At 38.9% G+C, this 14,994-nt stretch overlaps 1 long non-coding RNA gene across 1 annotated transcript in view; it reads right to left on the reverse strand.

Moving 5' to 3' along the window:
* The window catches only part of LOC131414999 (uncharacterized), a 62,680-nt gene extending 52,556 nt beyond the window's left edge, over positions 1-10,124 (reverse strand). Inside the window, exon 1 of the long non-coding RNA XR_009222286.1 lies at positions 10,094-10,124. This is a non-coding gene — a long non-coding RNA (uncharacterized LOC131414999). The remainder of the gene's footprint in view (positions 1-10,093) is intronic.
* Between the last annotated feature and the right edge of the window lie 4,870 nt (positions 10,125-14,994).

Here is a 14,994-nt window from a genome sequence, read left to right on the forward strand (position 1 = left end):
CCCAGTGGTCTAGTGGTTAAGATTCAGTGCTCTCACCACTGTGGCCTGGGTTTGTTTCCCGGTCAGGGAACCATACCACCTGTCTGTTGGTTGTCATACTGTGGTGGCTGCATGTTGCTGTGATGCCGAAAGCTATGCCACAGGTATTTCAAATATCAGCAGGGTCACCCATGGTAGATAGGTTTCAGTGGTGCTTCCAGACTAAGACAGACTAGGAAGAAGGACCCGGCCACTCACTTCTGAAAAAATAGGCCATGAAAACCCTATGAATAGCAGTGGAACATTGTTTGATACAGTGCCAGAAGGCGAGAGGATAAAGCAAAAAGACCAGGCAGGGTTCCCCTCTGCTGTACATAGGGTCCCTAGGAGTTGAAATGGAATCAGTGGCACTAACAACAAAGGTATTCAAAGAATCAGTCCTTTCACAGAAATAACCATAAGCAGGCAAAGATTGACATAATCAACTTTTTGGGTCTCTGAAATCTAATCCCAAGCTCACAGCAACCAAGTGACTGCTTAATGAAGAGAAGGACAGCTGAATTTCAGTAAGAGAGGTGTTGTGGCATTTCCCTCACCAGCTTATCATCTCCCATTCCCCCGTGAGGTGGTGACCATGTGGATGGTGGCCCTCATTTCTGCTGGTGCCAGGAGCTAATATGAGTCTTATCCTTAAAATACTGTGGTTGTCTGTTTTGACCTGACTGGTGGTTTCCTGAAGGACAGGCCAAAAAGCTGACCTTAAGTTCATTGTCCCCCAACTTGGACTGCTGTGGATTTCTGGGTGTTGGTGGTCATGTCTGTTGTCAAATTTAAAGACATACATTGCTCATGCCTGCTTGAGGAAGGGGACAAAAGATGGGGCAAGCAGTAGATAGATTCAAAAGTCCAGGAAAGTGGAGTCTGACGAGGAAGTTTCTTGCATTAATGAGGGCTCAGAAGGGGCATCATATATAATGGGGCAAACAGAGTGTCATGTGCATGCCCAGGGCTGCATGCACGCTCAGAAATGCCCTGAGAGAACTCTAAGCTTACCTCTCCAGCAGATCTGTGGATTCCACAAAAGCAGGGAGGAAAGACTGAGGCAGATTTATAGGCAGCCTGGCTTAGCAGTGCAGGAGGTCCCCCAGCTCAGAGCCAAGCTGTAGAGCCTGGGAAAGGAGTATTTTTTTCTTTTGGCTCCAGGCATTTAAATAAATTTCTGACAGTGATTGGGTGACCACTAGATAATAGAACAGAGACTTCAGTGGCCACACGTGACAAGGAATGTACCTTTTGAAGAACAGTTGGGAAAAGTCACTAAACAAATGGACAACTCCAGTCTTAAAAATCAACAACAACATGTCTTGGAGAAAGGGGCGAATCTGATTTCTTGATTTACCACATTTTAATATCCAAAGTATCCAGTTTTCAAAAATAAATTGACAGAAACTCCCTAATGAAGTCCAGACATTGGACTTAATAGACAAATACTTTAAATAAAGTCTTAAATTTTAAGATTTAAGTATTAAGTCTGATCCAATAACTAAAGAAGACCATGGACAAAGAATGAAAGAAAACCAGGAAAACTAAGTGAGAACAAAAGTAGAATTTCAATAAAGAAATAGAAATTATAAAAAGAAACCAAATAGGAATTCTAGAGCTGAAAATTACAATAACAAAAATGAAAACTTCGCTGGCTAATTGCATATTGGAGCTGGCAGAAGGAAAAATTGGCAAACTTGTAACAGATCAGTAGAATTTCTGCAATCTGGAATATGAAAAGTTAAAGAATGAAGACAAATGAACAGAACCTCAGGGAAATGTGGGACACCATTAAGTGTACCAACATACACATAATGGAATTATTATTATTATTATTATTTTTAGGAAGATAGAAGAAAAAAGTAAAGGACAGAAAATACATTAAAATAAAAAATGGCTAAAACATCATATATTTCTTGAAAACATTAATTTACGATTTCAAGAAGCTCAATAAACTCCATGTTGCATACATGCACACATCATGGTACAAAGGTTGAAAGCCAAAAATAAAGACAAAATTTTGAAAGCCTCAAGAGAATAATGACTTGGCACATACAAGGTAACCTCAATAAAGTTAATACATGATTTATCATCAGAAAAAATGAATTTCAAAGGCATAGGAATGATGTTTTCAAGGTGCTGAAAGAAAAAGACCCTGTCAGCCAAGAATTCCACATCCAGCAGAACTTATCGCTCGAAAATAAAAGTGAAATAAAGACGTTACTAGATGAAAACACCAAGGGAATTTTTTGCTATCAGACCTGTGTACTAAGAAATACAAAGCAAGTTAGGCTAAAAATAAGTGACTCCAAAGAGTAATTCAAATCCACATGAAAAACCAAAAGGTATTGGTAAAGGTAATTGTATAGGTGATATGAAACACAGTAAAATTATGTATTTCTTCCCCTTTATTCTCTTATGTAATTTCATAAAAACTATGTAAATATGTTTTTCCTCTCTGTTCTCTTAGGTTTTTTAAAAGACGTAAGATTTCATGAAACAATATTTATAACTATATATTATTGAGTTTGTAACGTTAATGGTTGAACAACTGGGTAAATATACTAAAAATTCATTGAAGCATATATTTTAAATATTTGAATTTTGTGGTATGTAAAATATATCTCAATAAAGATTTTTTTAAGAAAAAAGATAGCTTATAAGACTAATTTTCTTGAAATAGGAAAAAAGTAATAGTTATTTCAGAAGCAGCAAAACTGTAAAAAATTGACATATGGAAAATAAAATTTAAAAATCTATTGTTTGATTCTCTTATTCCTACAGACTAATTTACTTTTCCCATTTTAGAATTTCTCTGAGTTATGTCAATGGAGACACAACATGCAGAAATTAAGTGAGGGAGAGGGGTTTATTGCTGCTCCTGTTGCAATGAGATTATTTTCTGTCTGAATTAAAATTCTTATAAATTTACCTCAATGGGATTCAAACGTGCATTTCCATAAGAAAACTTGAGATATTGTGTTTTTTCCCCCCAAACCATAAGGTAAAATTCCTAATAGATAGCTGAATTCAAAAAAATAATAAAATTACTACTGCTCTCTTTGGTGTTACCTACCCTTAGCCCTGTACCCTGATCCTGGAGCCTGCCATGTACAAATAGGCATTTTGAAAATCCCATTCGTGTTTACTTTGAGAGTAAAAGATGAGTTATATACAGCTACAAGAGGTTCCAATTAATATTTTGGTTCCAATTTCTTCAAATTAAAAAACAAAGATGCTTCTTCTTATAAGAATCTCTTCAAACTAATTAAAGGAAACACAGGAGCAAATTATAGTGCTGTATCTCAGCAGGTTAGTGAGCACAAGCTTGCAGCTCCTGTTAGTGTTTTAACTCACTATTCTGATGTTGTGTACGAGTTTTAAACAGATAAAGTGGTGTCCATTATATACTCCTTCTAACTTGGCTGCTACTGCAGTAAGTATTTACATGAGAATGAAGCTGTGAGGAAGAAGGAAAGGGAAAAACTGTGTCTGTGGCTATAGATCTCATGGTAAATCACATTTTGGTTAAATTTTTACCATTTTCCTCATATTTTCAGTGAAATAACTTCAGGTTCAAACAAACATCAAGTATGTATTCAAAAGGAAAAGAAAGAACTAAGCTAGGAAGGGTGAATTGCTGAAATGCAGTAAAATACATAATGAGTTTGTATGTTTGTGAATCTCAGCTACTTTCTCACTTTGTTTATTTGTTGGCCTAATAAAATAGAGCTCCTCAAATTGTTGTCTTCGTGGATGTGCTTAAAATAGATACATCTTAGTGACATCTCTGATCTCTGATTACTGTTAAGAAGACATTGTGTTTGTTTCAGCCAGTTCTCTCAATCTGTGGAGGTTACCAACCAAAGAGATCCTTGAATTTGGGAATAGACCATTGGAACTTTTAAGATAGCTGATATTTCTTATTTCCTATGTTTTTTCTTGCAGTTCTTTCTCTCAAGTCCCTAATGCTAGTAGATAATTTGATTAAGAACTCTTATTAACCCTTTTGGTGCTGGGCTTAGCAGAAATACTAGGAAGGTTGCAAAGGAAAGGTGTGCAATAATAATAACAATAACAATAATAGTAACAGTGATTATAAAGCTTCCAGTTATTAATTAATTTTTGTCAGATGCATTACTTATCTCATTATTTCCTCAAAAAAGACATGCAAAGTAGGCATTATTATATCCATTTTACAGATGAGGAAATAGATGTGTAGAAAATTTGAGAAGCTTTCCCAAGTTTGCTCAGTAAGTAGAGGGAGAAGACAGATGTCAAACTCATTATTTTCCTGAATCCACTTTGTTTTGCAGCTTCTAAAGGTGTTCTAGAATTATCATTGCTCTACCTTAACACACACACAAACACACTCACACACAGGCACACACGCATAATAATTTCCCAGTTATATTTATTAGTCAGTTATCTTTCTCTCTTAGTAGAATAAACCACAAGTTATATTTGAGGACATTAACTCTTTGCATTGTAAGTGGAAAAAAAGACTGATTTTAGCTTTTATCCAGATATAGTCAAGGAAGAGTTCTGCTTAAATAAGAGAGAAAATAAGAGAGAAGACCTTTTATTATATATGTATAAACTGATGTTTGGGGGCAGAGTTTTGTTCTGATTCTGGTCTTTTTTTATCTTTCTCTATTTTTAAAATTTATCCTCAGAAAATGACCTAGATTTTAACTGTGATCTCCTAGGAAATTTTAAGTGACTAGCTATTTCTGAGCTGATCTATTGTGGAATCAGTACATGCAAAAGAAATCCTTAATTTTATTTAAAATTTCTTTAAAAGATTTTCTAAGTCCAGTGGCCAGAGTAGGAAATGCTGCTGGAAGTGGAGACGTTCTCTTCAATTTTGCTGTGTCGCCAGCCTAAGGAAAACATCAGAGGTGAATGACGAGAGACATGGGACTCACGGGCAACGGGACTGAAGAAAACGCAATGACTGTTTTTGTATCACATCACTTGAATGTAACAAAATGACGTGTTGCAAGGATAACATTTCTCAATGATTTATTGATAAACATTCTAAATATAAAGCATAAGCAACCAAGTTTTCAAGTTTAATTTTAAAATAAATAAAAATCTATTTTTGTTTTCTAGAGTAATTTCCTCTAAATGATCAGTTCTCAAGTCCTGCAGATTTGCTTCTTCACTATAAATGGTAAGCCTAGAAAATATTTAAAGTGAGAGTCTCTTCTTCTTTCATATCTGGGTCATTCAAGCTATAGTCTATATGAATACTCAAATTGAATCGGGAGCAATGGGTGTAGATGGTGAGAGCTGGATACTTAATGTTCAAATATAGTAGGGCTATCTAATTCAGAATAAGAAGCTCTGGGAACTCAGATATTACTCAACTTTTAACAATATTTGCATGCTGTGACTGAATGCCTAAATTGCTACAGGTGGGCATTATTTAGAAGTAGTGCAGTTATATCTTTATTCATCCCCTACCCTCTAGTTGCCCTAGTGGGCTCAGATCCTGCCACTATCTTTCTGACTTCCAAGTCTCAGGGGTTATGCTCAGATTATCTCTGCCCAACCAACCTTTTTTGTTTCAAAGTTATTCTTCTATCTTGTCCCAAAATTGGGATGATTATTTTCCTTTGATTTTTTTATTCTCTACTAGCAGGTGTCATAAATTAACCCATCCAAATTGACGCTACAGAGTTAGTGTGATCTCTCTCTCTTTTTTTCTCTCTCTTTCTCTCTCATTTATTCTCCCAATCAATCATTTATTCATACATTTAATGAACTATAGAGTATACTTGCTTTGTGCCAGACAGAGGATAGTCTTTAGAGATTCAATTGCTTAAAAGAGAGTTTGAATCTAGCAAGATGTGACAATTATATAAAAACAAATAATTGGAATATGAGATAATGATGATCATGATAAAGATATGTGTCAAAGTGTTTTGGAAAAAAGATTTATTTGTTGCGGAAACAAAGAAAGGAAACACAAATTTCTTCTGAACATAATCAGAATTTTTTTAAAAAGTGCCATTTGATATTTTAAAGATTTGAAAAGTGAATGGAAAGAAAAGCAAAGTGAGGCAAAGAAAACAGCAAGAAGAAAGTATGACTGTTTAGAGAACAGCTTCTCAAACTGTGCTCTCAGGATCAGGAGCATCAACCTCACATAGTAACTTGTTAGGAATGCAAACTCTTGGGCCCAATCCAGACAGACTGAATGAGAAACTCTGGGCATGGAGGCTAGTAATTTGACTAATAATCATGCCTCCCAGATGATTCTGAAGCATTTTTTGAGAACTACAGAGCAAGTCTTAAAAAAAAATGTAACTATTTGGTATGGCTCCAATGTAGGCCATACGGCTGTGAATTGAAAGTAGGTTTGGGTTTTATTCAGCAGGCAGTTGGGAGATATGCCATATCTTAAGCATAGGGTCAACATGTTCATAAGAATTTTTAGACAACAACTCTGATGGTATTATTGGCATTCAATTAGGGTGATGAAGAGAATGGAGACCATCAGTAGGATGTTAACAAAGCTTTAGCATCAATAGTGGCAGGAAGGATGGAGGAGAGGGGATAGATATAAAAGAAATTGGAGATGTAGAATTTTTCAGATAACCTGCATATTTCTCAACAGGATTTTCTGGAGACGAAGTTTTACCAAAAAAATCCAATACAGGAAATTGTAAGCACCAGAGCATGTTGATGGGGGGAATAAGGTCACTTGAAGGAGTTTTGTGCCACCCTACAAAGCAAAACTGCTCATCTTCTACTTATAGCAATGTGCAATATGCAACATGGGGAAAACAAAATGCACTCACTGTCTTGTGCTCTTTGCGTTCTTCAGTTAGGTAGCTCCGTGCATCTCTAAACTCCAATTGTGGGTTAGATTTGAGTCAGCCCCGAAATGGTCCCTAGACTCCAAAGAAGCACAAACGCCTCTCCAACCCAGGTTCCTGTCTAGCCTAGCCAAAATATTGTAACAATTAAGTGGTTTTCTGGCAACATTTGAAAAGTGAACTCCTAAATTTGCCTGCAAAATTCAAAGAAATCTTCAAAGAGAGGAGCTGGCTTTTGAGTTGAATCTTTAATACTGCATACGTGTATGTTGACAGAAAGGAAATAAGGTATTCTAGAGAGAGGAACTATATGAACAAGGTCACAAAATGGGTAGGTTTATGGTTACTTATCAAAAAATAATTATTAGATTGAAATGTGCTCGTGCTTGTGTTTTCAGTAGCTCATTCTGGCCTTACTGTGTATCATTTTCAGGAGGAATATATTTGGAGGAAAGGATGACAATAAATGTTCTCAATACTCTAAGTAGGAGATGAGTGGTGATGGAAGGGAGTACCAGTGGGGATTGTGGAGTTATTGGATTTGAAACATCTGGGACAGCTAGCATCTTCCAGTTAGCAACAGCAAGCTGCCCTGAGCAGTTCACTTTCCTTCTCTTAGTGGATTCACTAGGGTTGCCTGAAAGCAATTCCTGTTCACTGCCTCTCAAAAATGTCTGTCATGTGAATTTTTTTTTTATTTCACTTTGCTTTAAAGAGGAAATCATCACTCTAATCTATGAGGATTTTACTTATTCTAAGCTCATCGCACACACAAAAAAAGGAGACCCCATTATTATACCTTTGTCCAGGGAACTTGGGTTTGAAGCTTTGTTTTGGCTCCCAGCTCTCTCTGGGCTCCCCTCCAGACTTCAATAGTAGGGCACCGTTGTTTAGTTGTCTTGTCATCCCAGAAGAGTGTTGTCAGGGAGAGCAAGCCAGGGGAGCTTGCAAAGAGGCTGCTCTATGCTCAGCCTTCATCAACCTCTCTCTCCATTCTCACCTTCCTCCCAGCCACGGAGACAGCTTGAATACTACACATAAGTAGCAGAACTTCAAATCAAGCCCAAAGTTTTCAACTCCTAACACGTGCTCTTTCTGTGAAATACCTAGGGTGACACAGTGAGTTTGTCAGTAAAACATATTGTGTTAAGTGTAAAGAAAGCCTCTGTTATGAGTTGAATTGTATCTCTCCCCCCAAAAAGATATGCTGGAGTTCTAGTCCTTAGTACATCAGAATATGACCTTGTTTGGAAATAAGGCCATTAGACGCAAGCAAGTTAAAATGAGGTCATTAGGGTGAGCCTTAATCCAATATGATTGGTGTCCTTACACAAAGGGGCAGTTTGGACACAGAGACTGACGTTCATACAGGAGAACATCATCTGAAAATTGGAGTGATGTTGGCACAAGCCAAGGAGCTACCAAAGCTCGGAGAGAGGCTGCAACGGATCTTTCCTCAGGGCCTTCAGAGACAACAGATCTGGCTGACATCTTGAACTCAGACTTCTAGCCTCTGGAATTGGGAAAGGATAAATTTCTGCTGCTTAAGCCACTCAGTTTGTGATACTTTGTTCTGGCAGCTGTAGCAAGCTAACATAGGCACTTAAATTTCCCTTAAACTTATTGTAAGCGTTTTTGAATTTACCTATTTTGTTGATTCCAGTTATTCCAAATATTTCTTTACCACTAATCTGCTATCAATGTAGCAATCATTTCAAATTAGTTCCAATAAAAATTAATAATGCCATAAAACTAGTTTTCCAATCATCTCCTTGAAGAGCCCTTGAGTTGGACAAAACCTCTTAATGGAACAGCTGTGCAGGTGAGTGGATTAAGTAAAGCCTAGACTTGGAGGATCCCAGCTTCATTTAAGACATCCATATGTGATAGGCAGAATTCTAAAGATACCAGGAAGATTCTGGTATCCTTGTTACTCAATCAAACACTAATCTAAGTACTGCTGTGAAGTAACTTTGCAAAGTAATTAAGGTACCTACCTTAAAATAGAGAGATTACCCTGGATTAACTGGGTGAGTCCCATCTAATGACATGAGACCCTAAAAGCAAAAACTAAACTTCTCTGGCTGGAGTTAGAGAGATGTGACAGAAGAGAAAGGCAGAAGAAAAGGTGGAAAAGAGAATCTGTGTGTGAGAAAGATTTGATATACCCTTGTTGGCTTTGAGATGCAGGGCCTACGTTCAAGTTCCTCAGAGACACCCCCAGGAGCTAAAGGTAGCCACCAGCCGACAGCCAGCAAGGAAACTGGACCTCAGTCTTACAATCACAAGGTGCTCGATCCTGCCAATAAAATGAAGGTACTTGGAAGCATATTATTACTGAATATCCCAAAAAGAGTCCAGAGACTGACACCTCGATCAGTCTTGTGAAACCTGTAGCAAGGAAGACAGCTGAGCCAACCTGGACTGCTGACCCACAGAGCTGTGAGACAAGACATATGTGCTATTTTGGGGTTTGTGGTACTTGTTACGGCTGTAATAGAAAACAAATACACCATGCTCCAAGGGGGGCACAGAGGCTGAGTTGCTGCTACTCAAGGCACCAAGAGATCTCGGAAAAAAGAGACCATCATCCGTGATCACAACATAGTGAGAATTGGAAGCCAATTTTGTATTTTGAGAGCACAATTTAAGCCTCCAAAAATCTTGTGCAACCTCAAGAATTAGGAGAGGGCTCCAATAATTATGAGCTGAGAATGAATTTAAACAAAACAAGAAAGGCGGAGTCAAGATGGCGGCGTAAGCAGACTCGGAACTCACCTCCTCCCGTGGACACAGCCAATTTACAACGACTCATGGAAATATTACCCCTGAGACAGAACCAAAAACTGGATAACAGGAACTCCTGCAACAATGGACAATCCTAACTGAGGTAGAAGAGGCAGAGACTCCCTTCTGGAGAGGAAAAACGCTGCCTTCACAAGCCGCAGCGCCTCACGGCCCCCGGGAGCAGCTCACAGGTACGCAGCCTCCCTGGAGGCGCGGGGCCGGAGCCGGGGAGCGATCCCGCTGAGGGCATTTTGTGGACCCAGCACAATTGAGACCAGCGGCATAATATCTGACTGTGCCTGCTACTAAAGCATTGGGGAGCACCCCCAGAAAACCCGGTTCACAAAGAAACTAAAACTGGCTCTTAAAGGGCCCACGCACAAACTCACCCGTTTCAGAAAGCATCCTAAAATCACCAGAAAGAAAGGTGCACAGTGCTGTGGTGAAAAGAGACTCACCTAATAGGCCCTGAGTGCATCTCGGTGAGGGGTGAGACCTCTCCAGGGACTGGGACATTGGCGGCGGCCATTGTTGTGGCCTGGTGTGGGCGTGCTGACACAGACGCCATTGGAGTTCTCCCTGAGGCCTGCTAGCCCAGGGTCTGCTCCACCTGCTAGAGCACGGATTTAATCCAGCTCAGCCAGGGCAGGCAGCCCACCCTAGAGACTGGCCCCACCCAACAACAAGCCCTCAGGCAACTTGTGGGCCTGCATAGATTGGTGACTGGATTCTCTGCAGCCTGCCAACTGAGCCGACTTGAGCGGGGCAGGGTGTGCACAAGGAGCGGGTGGAGAGTGCGGGGCGGTGGCGGAGTGTGTGGGGCTCCCGCTGTGGAGAGACTGGGTCGGCTTGGGGAGGTCGGGGCACTCACACAGGGCAGGACTGTGTTGACTGTGTGTGTGGACCTGTGGGCGGCAGGGTTTGTCAGCTGCAGAAGACTTGTGCTTCTCAAAGACCCACATAGGGGGTTTGCCCCACCTTCCAAAGCCTGAAACAATTGGGTGCTCCTGTGCCTGAGGCCAGCCCCACCAAGCTGCAATCCTCAGAGAGCTGACAAGAGACCTAATAGGCTAGAGGCTTACAGCAATTGTAAGGCCCTGAGCCTAACAACCTGCCACGGTGGGGGCCTATTCACTTAAAAGAAATACGGCAACACAAATGTGGTATTAGAACTTGCAGCCAACTGTGCTGGGGCTCCCCACACCTGATAAAGAGACTGAAGGGCCCACAACAACTACAAGCAGCTGAGCATTACAACAGCTGGCCAGGAGCATAACTCAGCCTCCCTGGGTGCCTACAGGGAGAGCAAACAGGCCATAACAGAAGGACACACGTAGACCACATAGGGGTCACCCCTGGAACATTGAGAACTGAGGGAAGCACACTGGAAGCCTCCTAAGGCATCACTTACATACGGTCACCTATCCAAGAGCAGGAGACGTAGCTGACCTACCTAATACGTAGACACAAGCACAGGGAAAGAGGCAAAATGAGGAGGCAAAAGAATACATTCCAAGTAAGGGAACAGGACAAAACCCCAGAAAAGGAACTAAGTGAAACAGAAATGAGCAACCTACCTGACAGAGAGTTCAAACTAAGAGTGTTAAGGATGCTCACTGATCTGGGGAGAAGAATAGATGAACTCAGTGAGAATGTCAACAAAGAAATGGAAGATATAAAAAAGAACCAATCAGAAATGAAGAATACAATACTGGAAATGAAAAATTCATTAGAGGGAGTCAAAAGCAGAATAGAGGATACAGAAGAACGGATCTGTGAGCTGGACGAAAGACTAGAAGAAATTACCCAAGCTGAACAGGTAAAAGAGAAAAGAATTAAAAAGAGTGAGGACAGTCTAAGGGACCTCTGGGACAACATCAAGCACACTAACATCCATGTTATAGGTGTCCTGGAAGGAGAAGAGCGAGACAAGGGGGCAGAGAATCTATTTCAAGAAATAATAGATGAAAACTTCCCTAACCTGAGGAAGGAAACAGACATCCAGGTACAGGAATCACAGAGAGCCCCAAACAAGATAAACCCAAAGAGGCCCACACCAAGACACATCATAATCAAAATGTCCAGAATTAAAGATAAAGAGAGAATCCTAAAAGCCGCAAGAGAATGTCAAGTTACATACAAAGGAAACCCCATAAAGCTATCAGCTGACTTCTCATCAGAAACCTTACAGGCTAGAAGAGAATGGCATGGTATATTTAAAGTGCTAAAAGGAAAAATCTTACAGCCAAGAAAACTCTGCCCAGCAAGGTTATCATTCAAAATGGAAGGAGAGATCAAAATTTTCCCAGATAAGCAAAAATTAAAGGAGTTTGTCACCAAGAAACCAGTGCTACAAGAAGTGTTATAGGGACTGATTTAAGGGGAAAAGAGAAGACCACAAATAGGAAAAATTATCTATTTCCATGATTAGAACGTAATGGATACAAATATACAAATAAGAGGTTAGATATGATATCAAAAACATAAAAGGAGGGAGGAGGGGACTTAAGAGTACAGCTTTCAGACAGAGGTCAAACTAAAGTGACCATCAATTCTGTATAGAAGAAGAAAGGAACAGAGAAGGACTACTAAAACATTGAGAAAAAAAAAAAAAACAAGTTAAAAAATGGCAGTAAGTACATACTTATCAATAGCTACTTTAAATGTCAATGGACTAAATGCTCCAATTAAAAGGCATAGGGTGGCTGACTGGATAAAAAAACAAGACCCATATATACGCTGCATACAAGAGACACACTTCATACCTAAAGACACTCACAAACTGAAAGTGAAGGGACGGAAAAAGATACTCCAAGCAAATGGCAATGAAAAGAAAGCTGGGGTAGCAGTACTCATATCAGACAAAATAGACTTTAAAACAAAAACTGTAAAAAGAGACAAAGAAGGGCATTACATAATGATCAAGGGAACAATCCAACAGGAGGATATAACACTTGTAAATATCTACGCACCCAATGTAGGTGCACCTAAATATATAAAGCAATTATTAACAGACATAAAAACAGAAATAGACAGTAACACAGTAATAGTAGGGGACTTGAACACTCCAATTACACCAACGGATAAATCATCCAAACAGAAGATCAATAAGGAAACATTGGCCTTAAACGACACACTAGAACAGATGGACCTAGTAGATATATACAGAGCATTCCATCCAAAAACCGAAGAATACAAGTTCTTTTCAAATGCACATGGAACATTCTCCAGGATTGATCACATATTAGGCCACAAAACTAGTCTCCATAAATTTAAGAAGATTGACATAATACCAAGCATCTTTTCTGACCACAACGGTATGAAACCAGAAATCAACTATAGGAAGAAAATCAGAAAAGCCACAAATACGTGGAGATTAAACAAAATGCTGCTGAACAACGACTGGGTTAACGAAGAAATCAAAGAAGAAATCAAAAAATATCTGGAGACAAAGGAAAATGAAAATACGACATGCCAGAATTTATGGGATACAGCAAAAGCGGTTCTAAGAGAGAAGTTTCTAGCAATACAGGCCTATCTCAACAAACAAGAAAAATCTCAAATAAACAATCTAACAATGCACCTAAAGGAACTGGAAAAAGAAGAACAAACCAAGCCCCAAATCAGTAGAAGAAGGGAAATAATAAAAATCAGAGCAGAAATAAATGAAATAGAGACCAAAAAAAAATAGAAAAAGTTAATAAAACCAAGAGCTGGTTCTTTGAAAAGATCAACAAAATTGACAAACCTTTAGCTAGACTGACCAAGAAAAAAAGAGAGAAGGCACAAATAAGTAAAATCAGAAATGAAAGAAGAGAGCTTACAACAGACACCTCGGAAATACAAAAGACTATAAGAGGATACTATGAAAAGCTATATGCCAACCAATTCGACAATCTGGAAGAAATGGATAAATTCTTAGAATCATACAACCTTCCAAAACTGGATCAAGAAGAAATAGAGAATTTGAATAGACCAATCACCAGTAAGGAGATCGAAACAGTAATCACAAACCTCCCCAAAAATAAAAGTCCAGGACCAGACGGCTTCCCTGGTGAATTCTACCAAACATTCAAAGAAGACTTAATACCTATCCTTCTCAAACTCTTCCAAAAAATTGAGGAGGGGGGGAAGCTCCCTAACTCATTCTATGAAGCCGACATTACCCTGATACCAAAACCAGACAATGACAACACAAAAAAAGAAAATTACAGGCCAATATCACTGATGAACATCGATGCAAAAATCCTCAACAAAATACTAGCAAATCACATATAACAATATGTTAAAAAGATTATACACTATGATCAAGTAGGATTTATTCCAGGGATGCAGGGATGGTTTAACATTCGCAAATCAATCAACGTAATACACCACATTAATAAAATGAAGAATAAAAATCACATGATCATCTCAATAGATGCAGAGAAAGCATTTGACAAGATACAGCATCCATTTATGATAAAAACTCTGAATAAAATGGGTATAGAAGGAAAGTATCTCAACATAATAAAGACCATATATGAGAAACCCACAGCTAATATCATCCTCAATGGTGAAAAACTGAAAGCCATCCCTCTAAGAACAGGAACCAGACAAGGATGCCCACTGTCACCACTCCTATTTAACATAGTACTGGAAGTCCTAGCCAGAGCAATCAGGCAAGAGAAAGAAATAAAAGGGATCCAAATTGGAAAGGAAGAAGTGAAACTGTCACTATTTGCAGATGACATGATTTTATATATAGAAAACCCCAAAGAATCCACCAGAAAACTTTTAGAAGTAATAAACAAATATGGTAAAGTTGCAGGATACAAAATCAACATACAAAAATCAGTTGCATTTCTGTACACTAACAACGAAGTAGCAGAAAGAGAAATTAAGAATACCATCCCATTTACAATTGCAACAAAAAGAATAAAATACCTCGGAATAAACTTAACCAAAGAGGTGAAAGATCTGTACACCGAAAACTATAAAACATTTCTGAAAGAAATTGAAGAAGACACAAAGAAGTGGAAAGATATTCTGTGCTCTTGGATTGGAAGAATTATCACAGTTAAGATGTCCATACTTCCTAAAGCCATCTATAGATTCAATGCAATCCCTATCAAAGTTCCAACAATATTTTTCACAGAAATGGAACAAAGAGTCCTAAAATTTATATGGAACAACAAAAGACCCCGAATAGCTAAAAGAATCCTGAGAAAAAAGAACAAAGCTGGAGGTATCACACTCCCTGATTTCAAAATATGCTACAAAGCTATAGTAACCAAAACAGCATGGTACTGGCACAAAAACAGACACACAGATCAATGGAATAGAATCGAAAGCCCAGAAATAAACCCACACATCTATG

The sequence above is a fragment of the Diceros bicornis genome, chromosome 15, assembly GCF_020826845.1.
Source record: "Diceros bicornis minor isolate mBicDic1 chromosome 15, mDicBic1.mat.cur, whole genome shotgun sequence".
Classification (NCBI taxonomy): domain Eukaryota; kingdom Metazoa; phylum Chordata; class Mammalia; order Perissodactyla; family Rhinocerotidae; genus Diceros; species Diceros bicornis.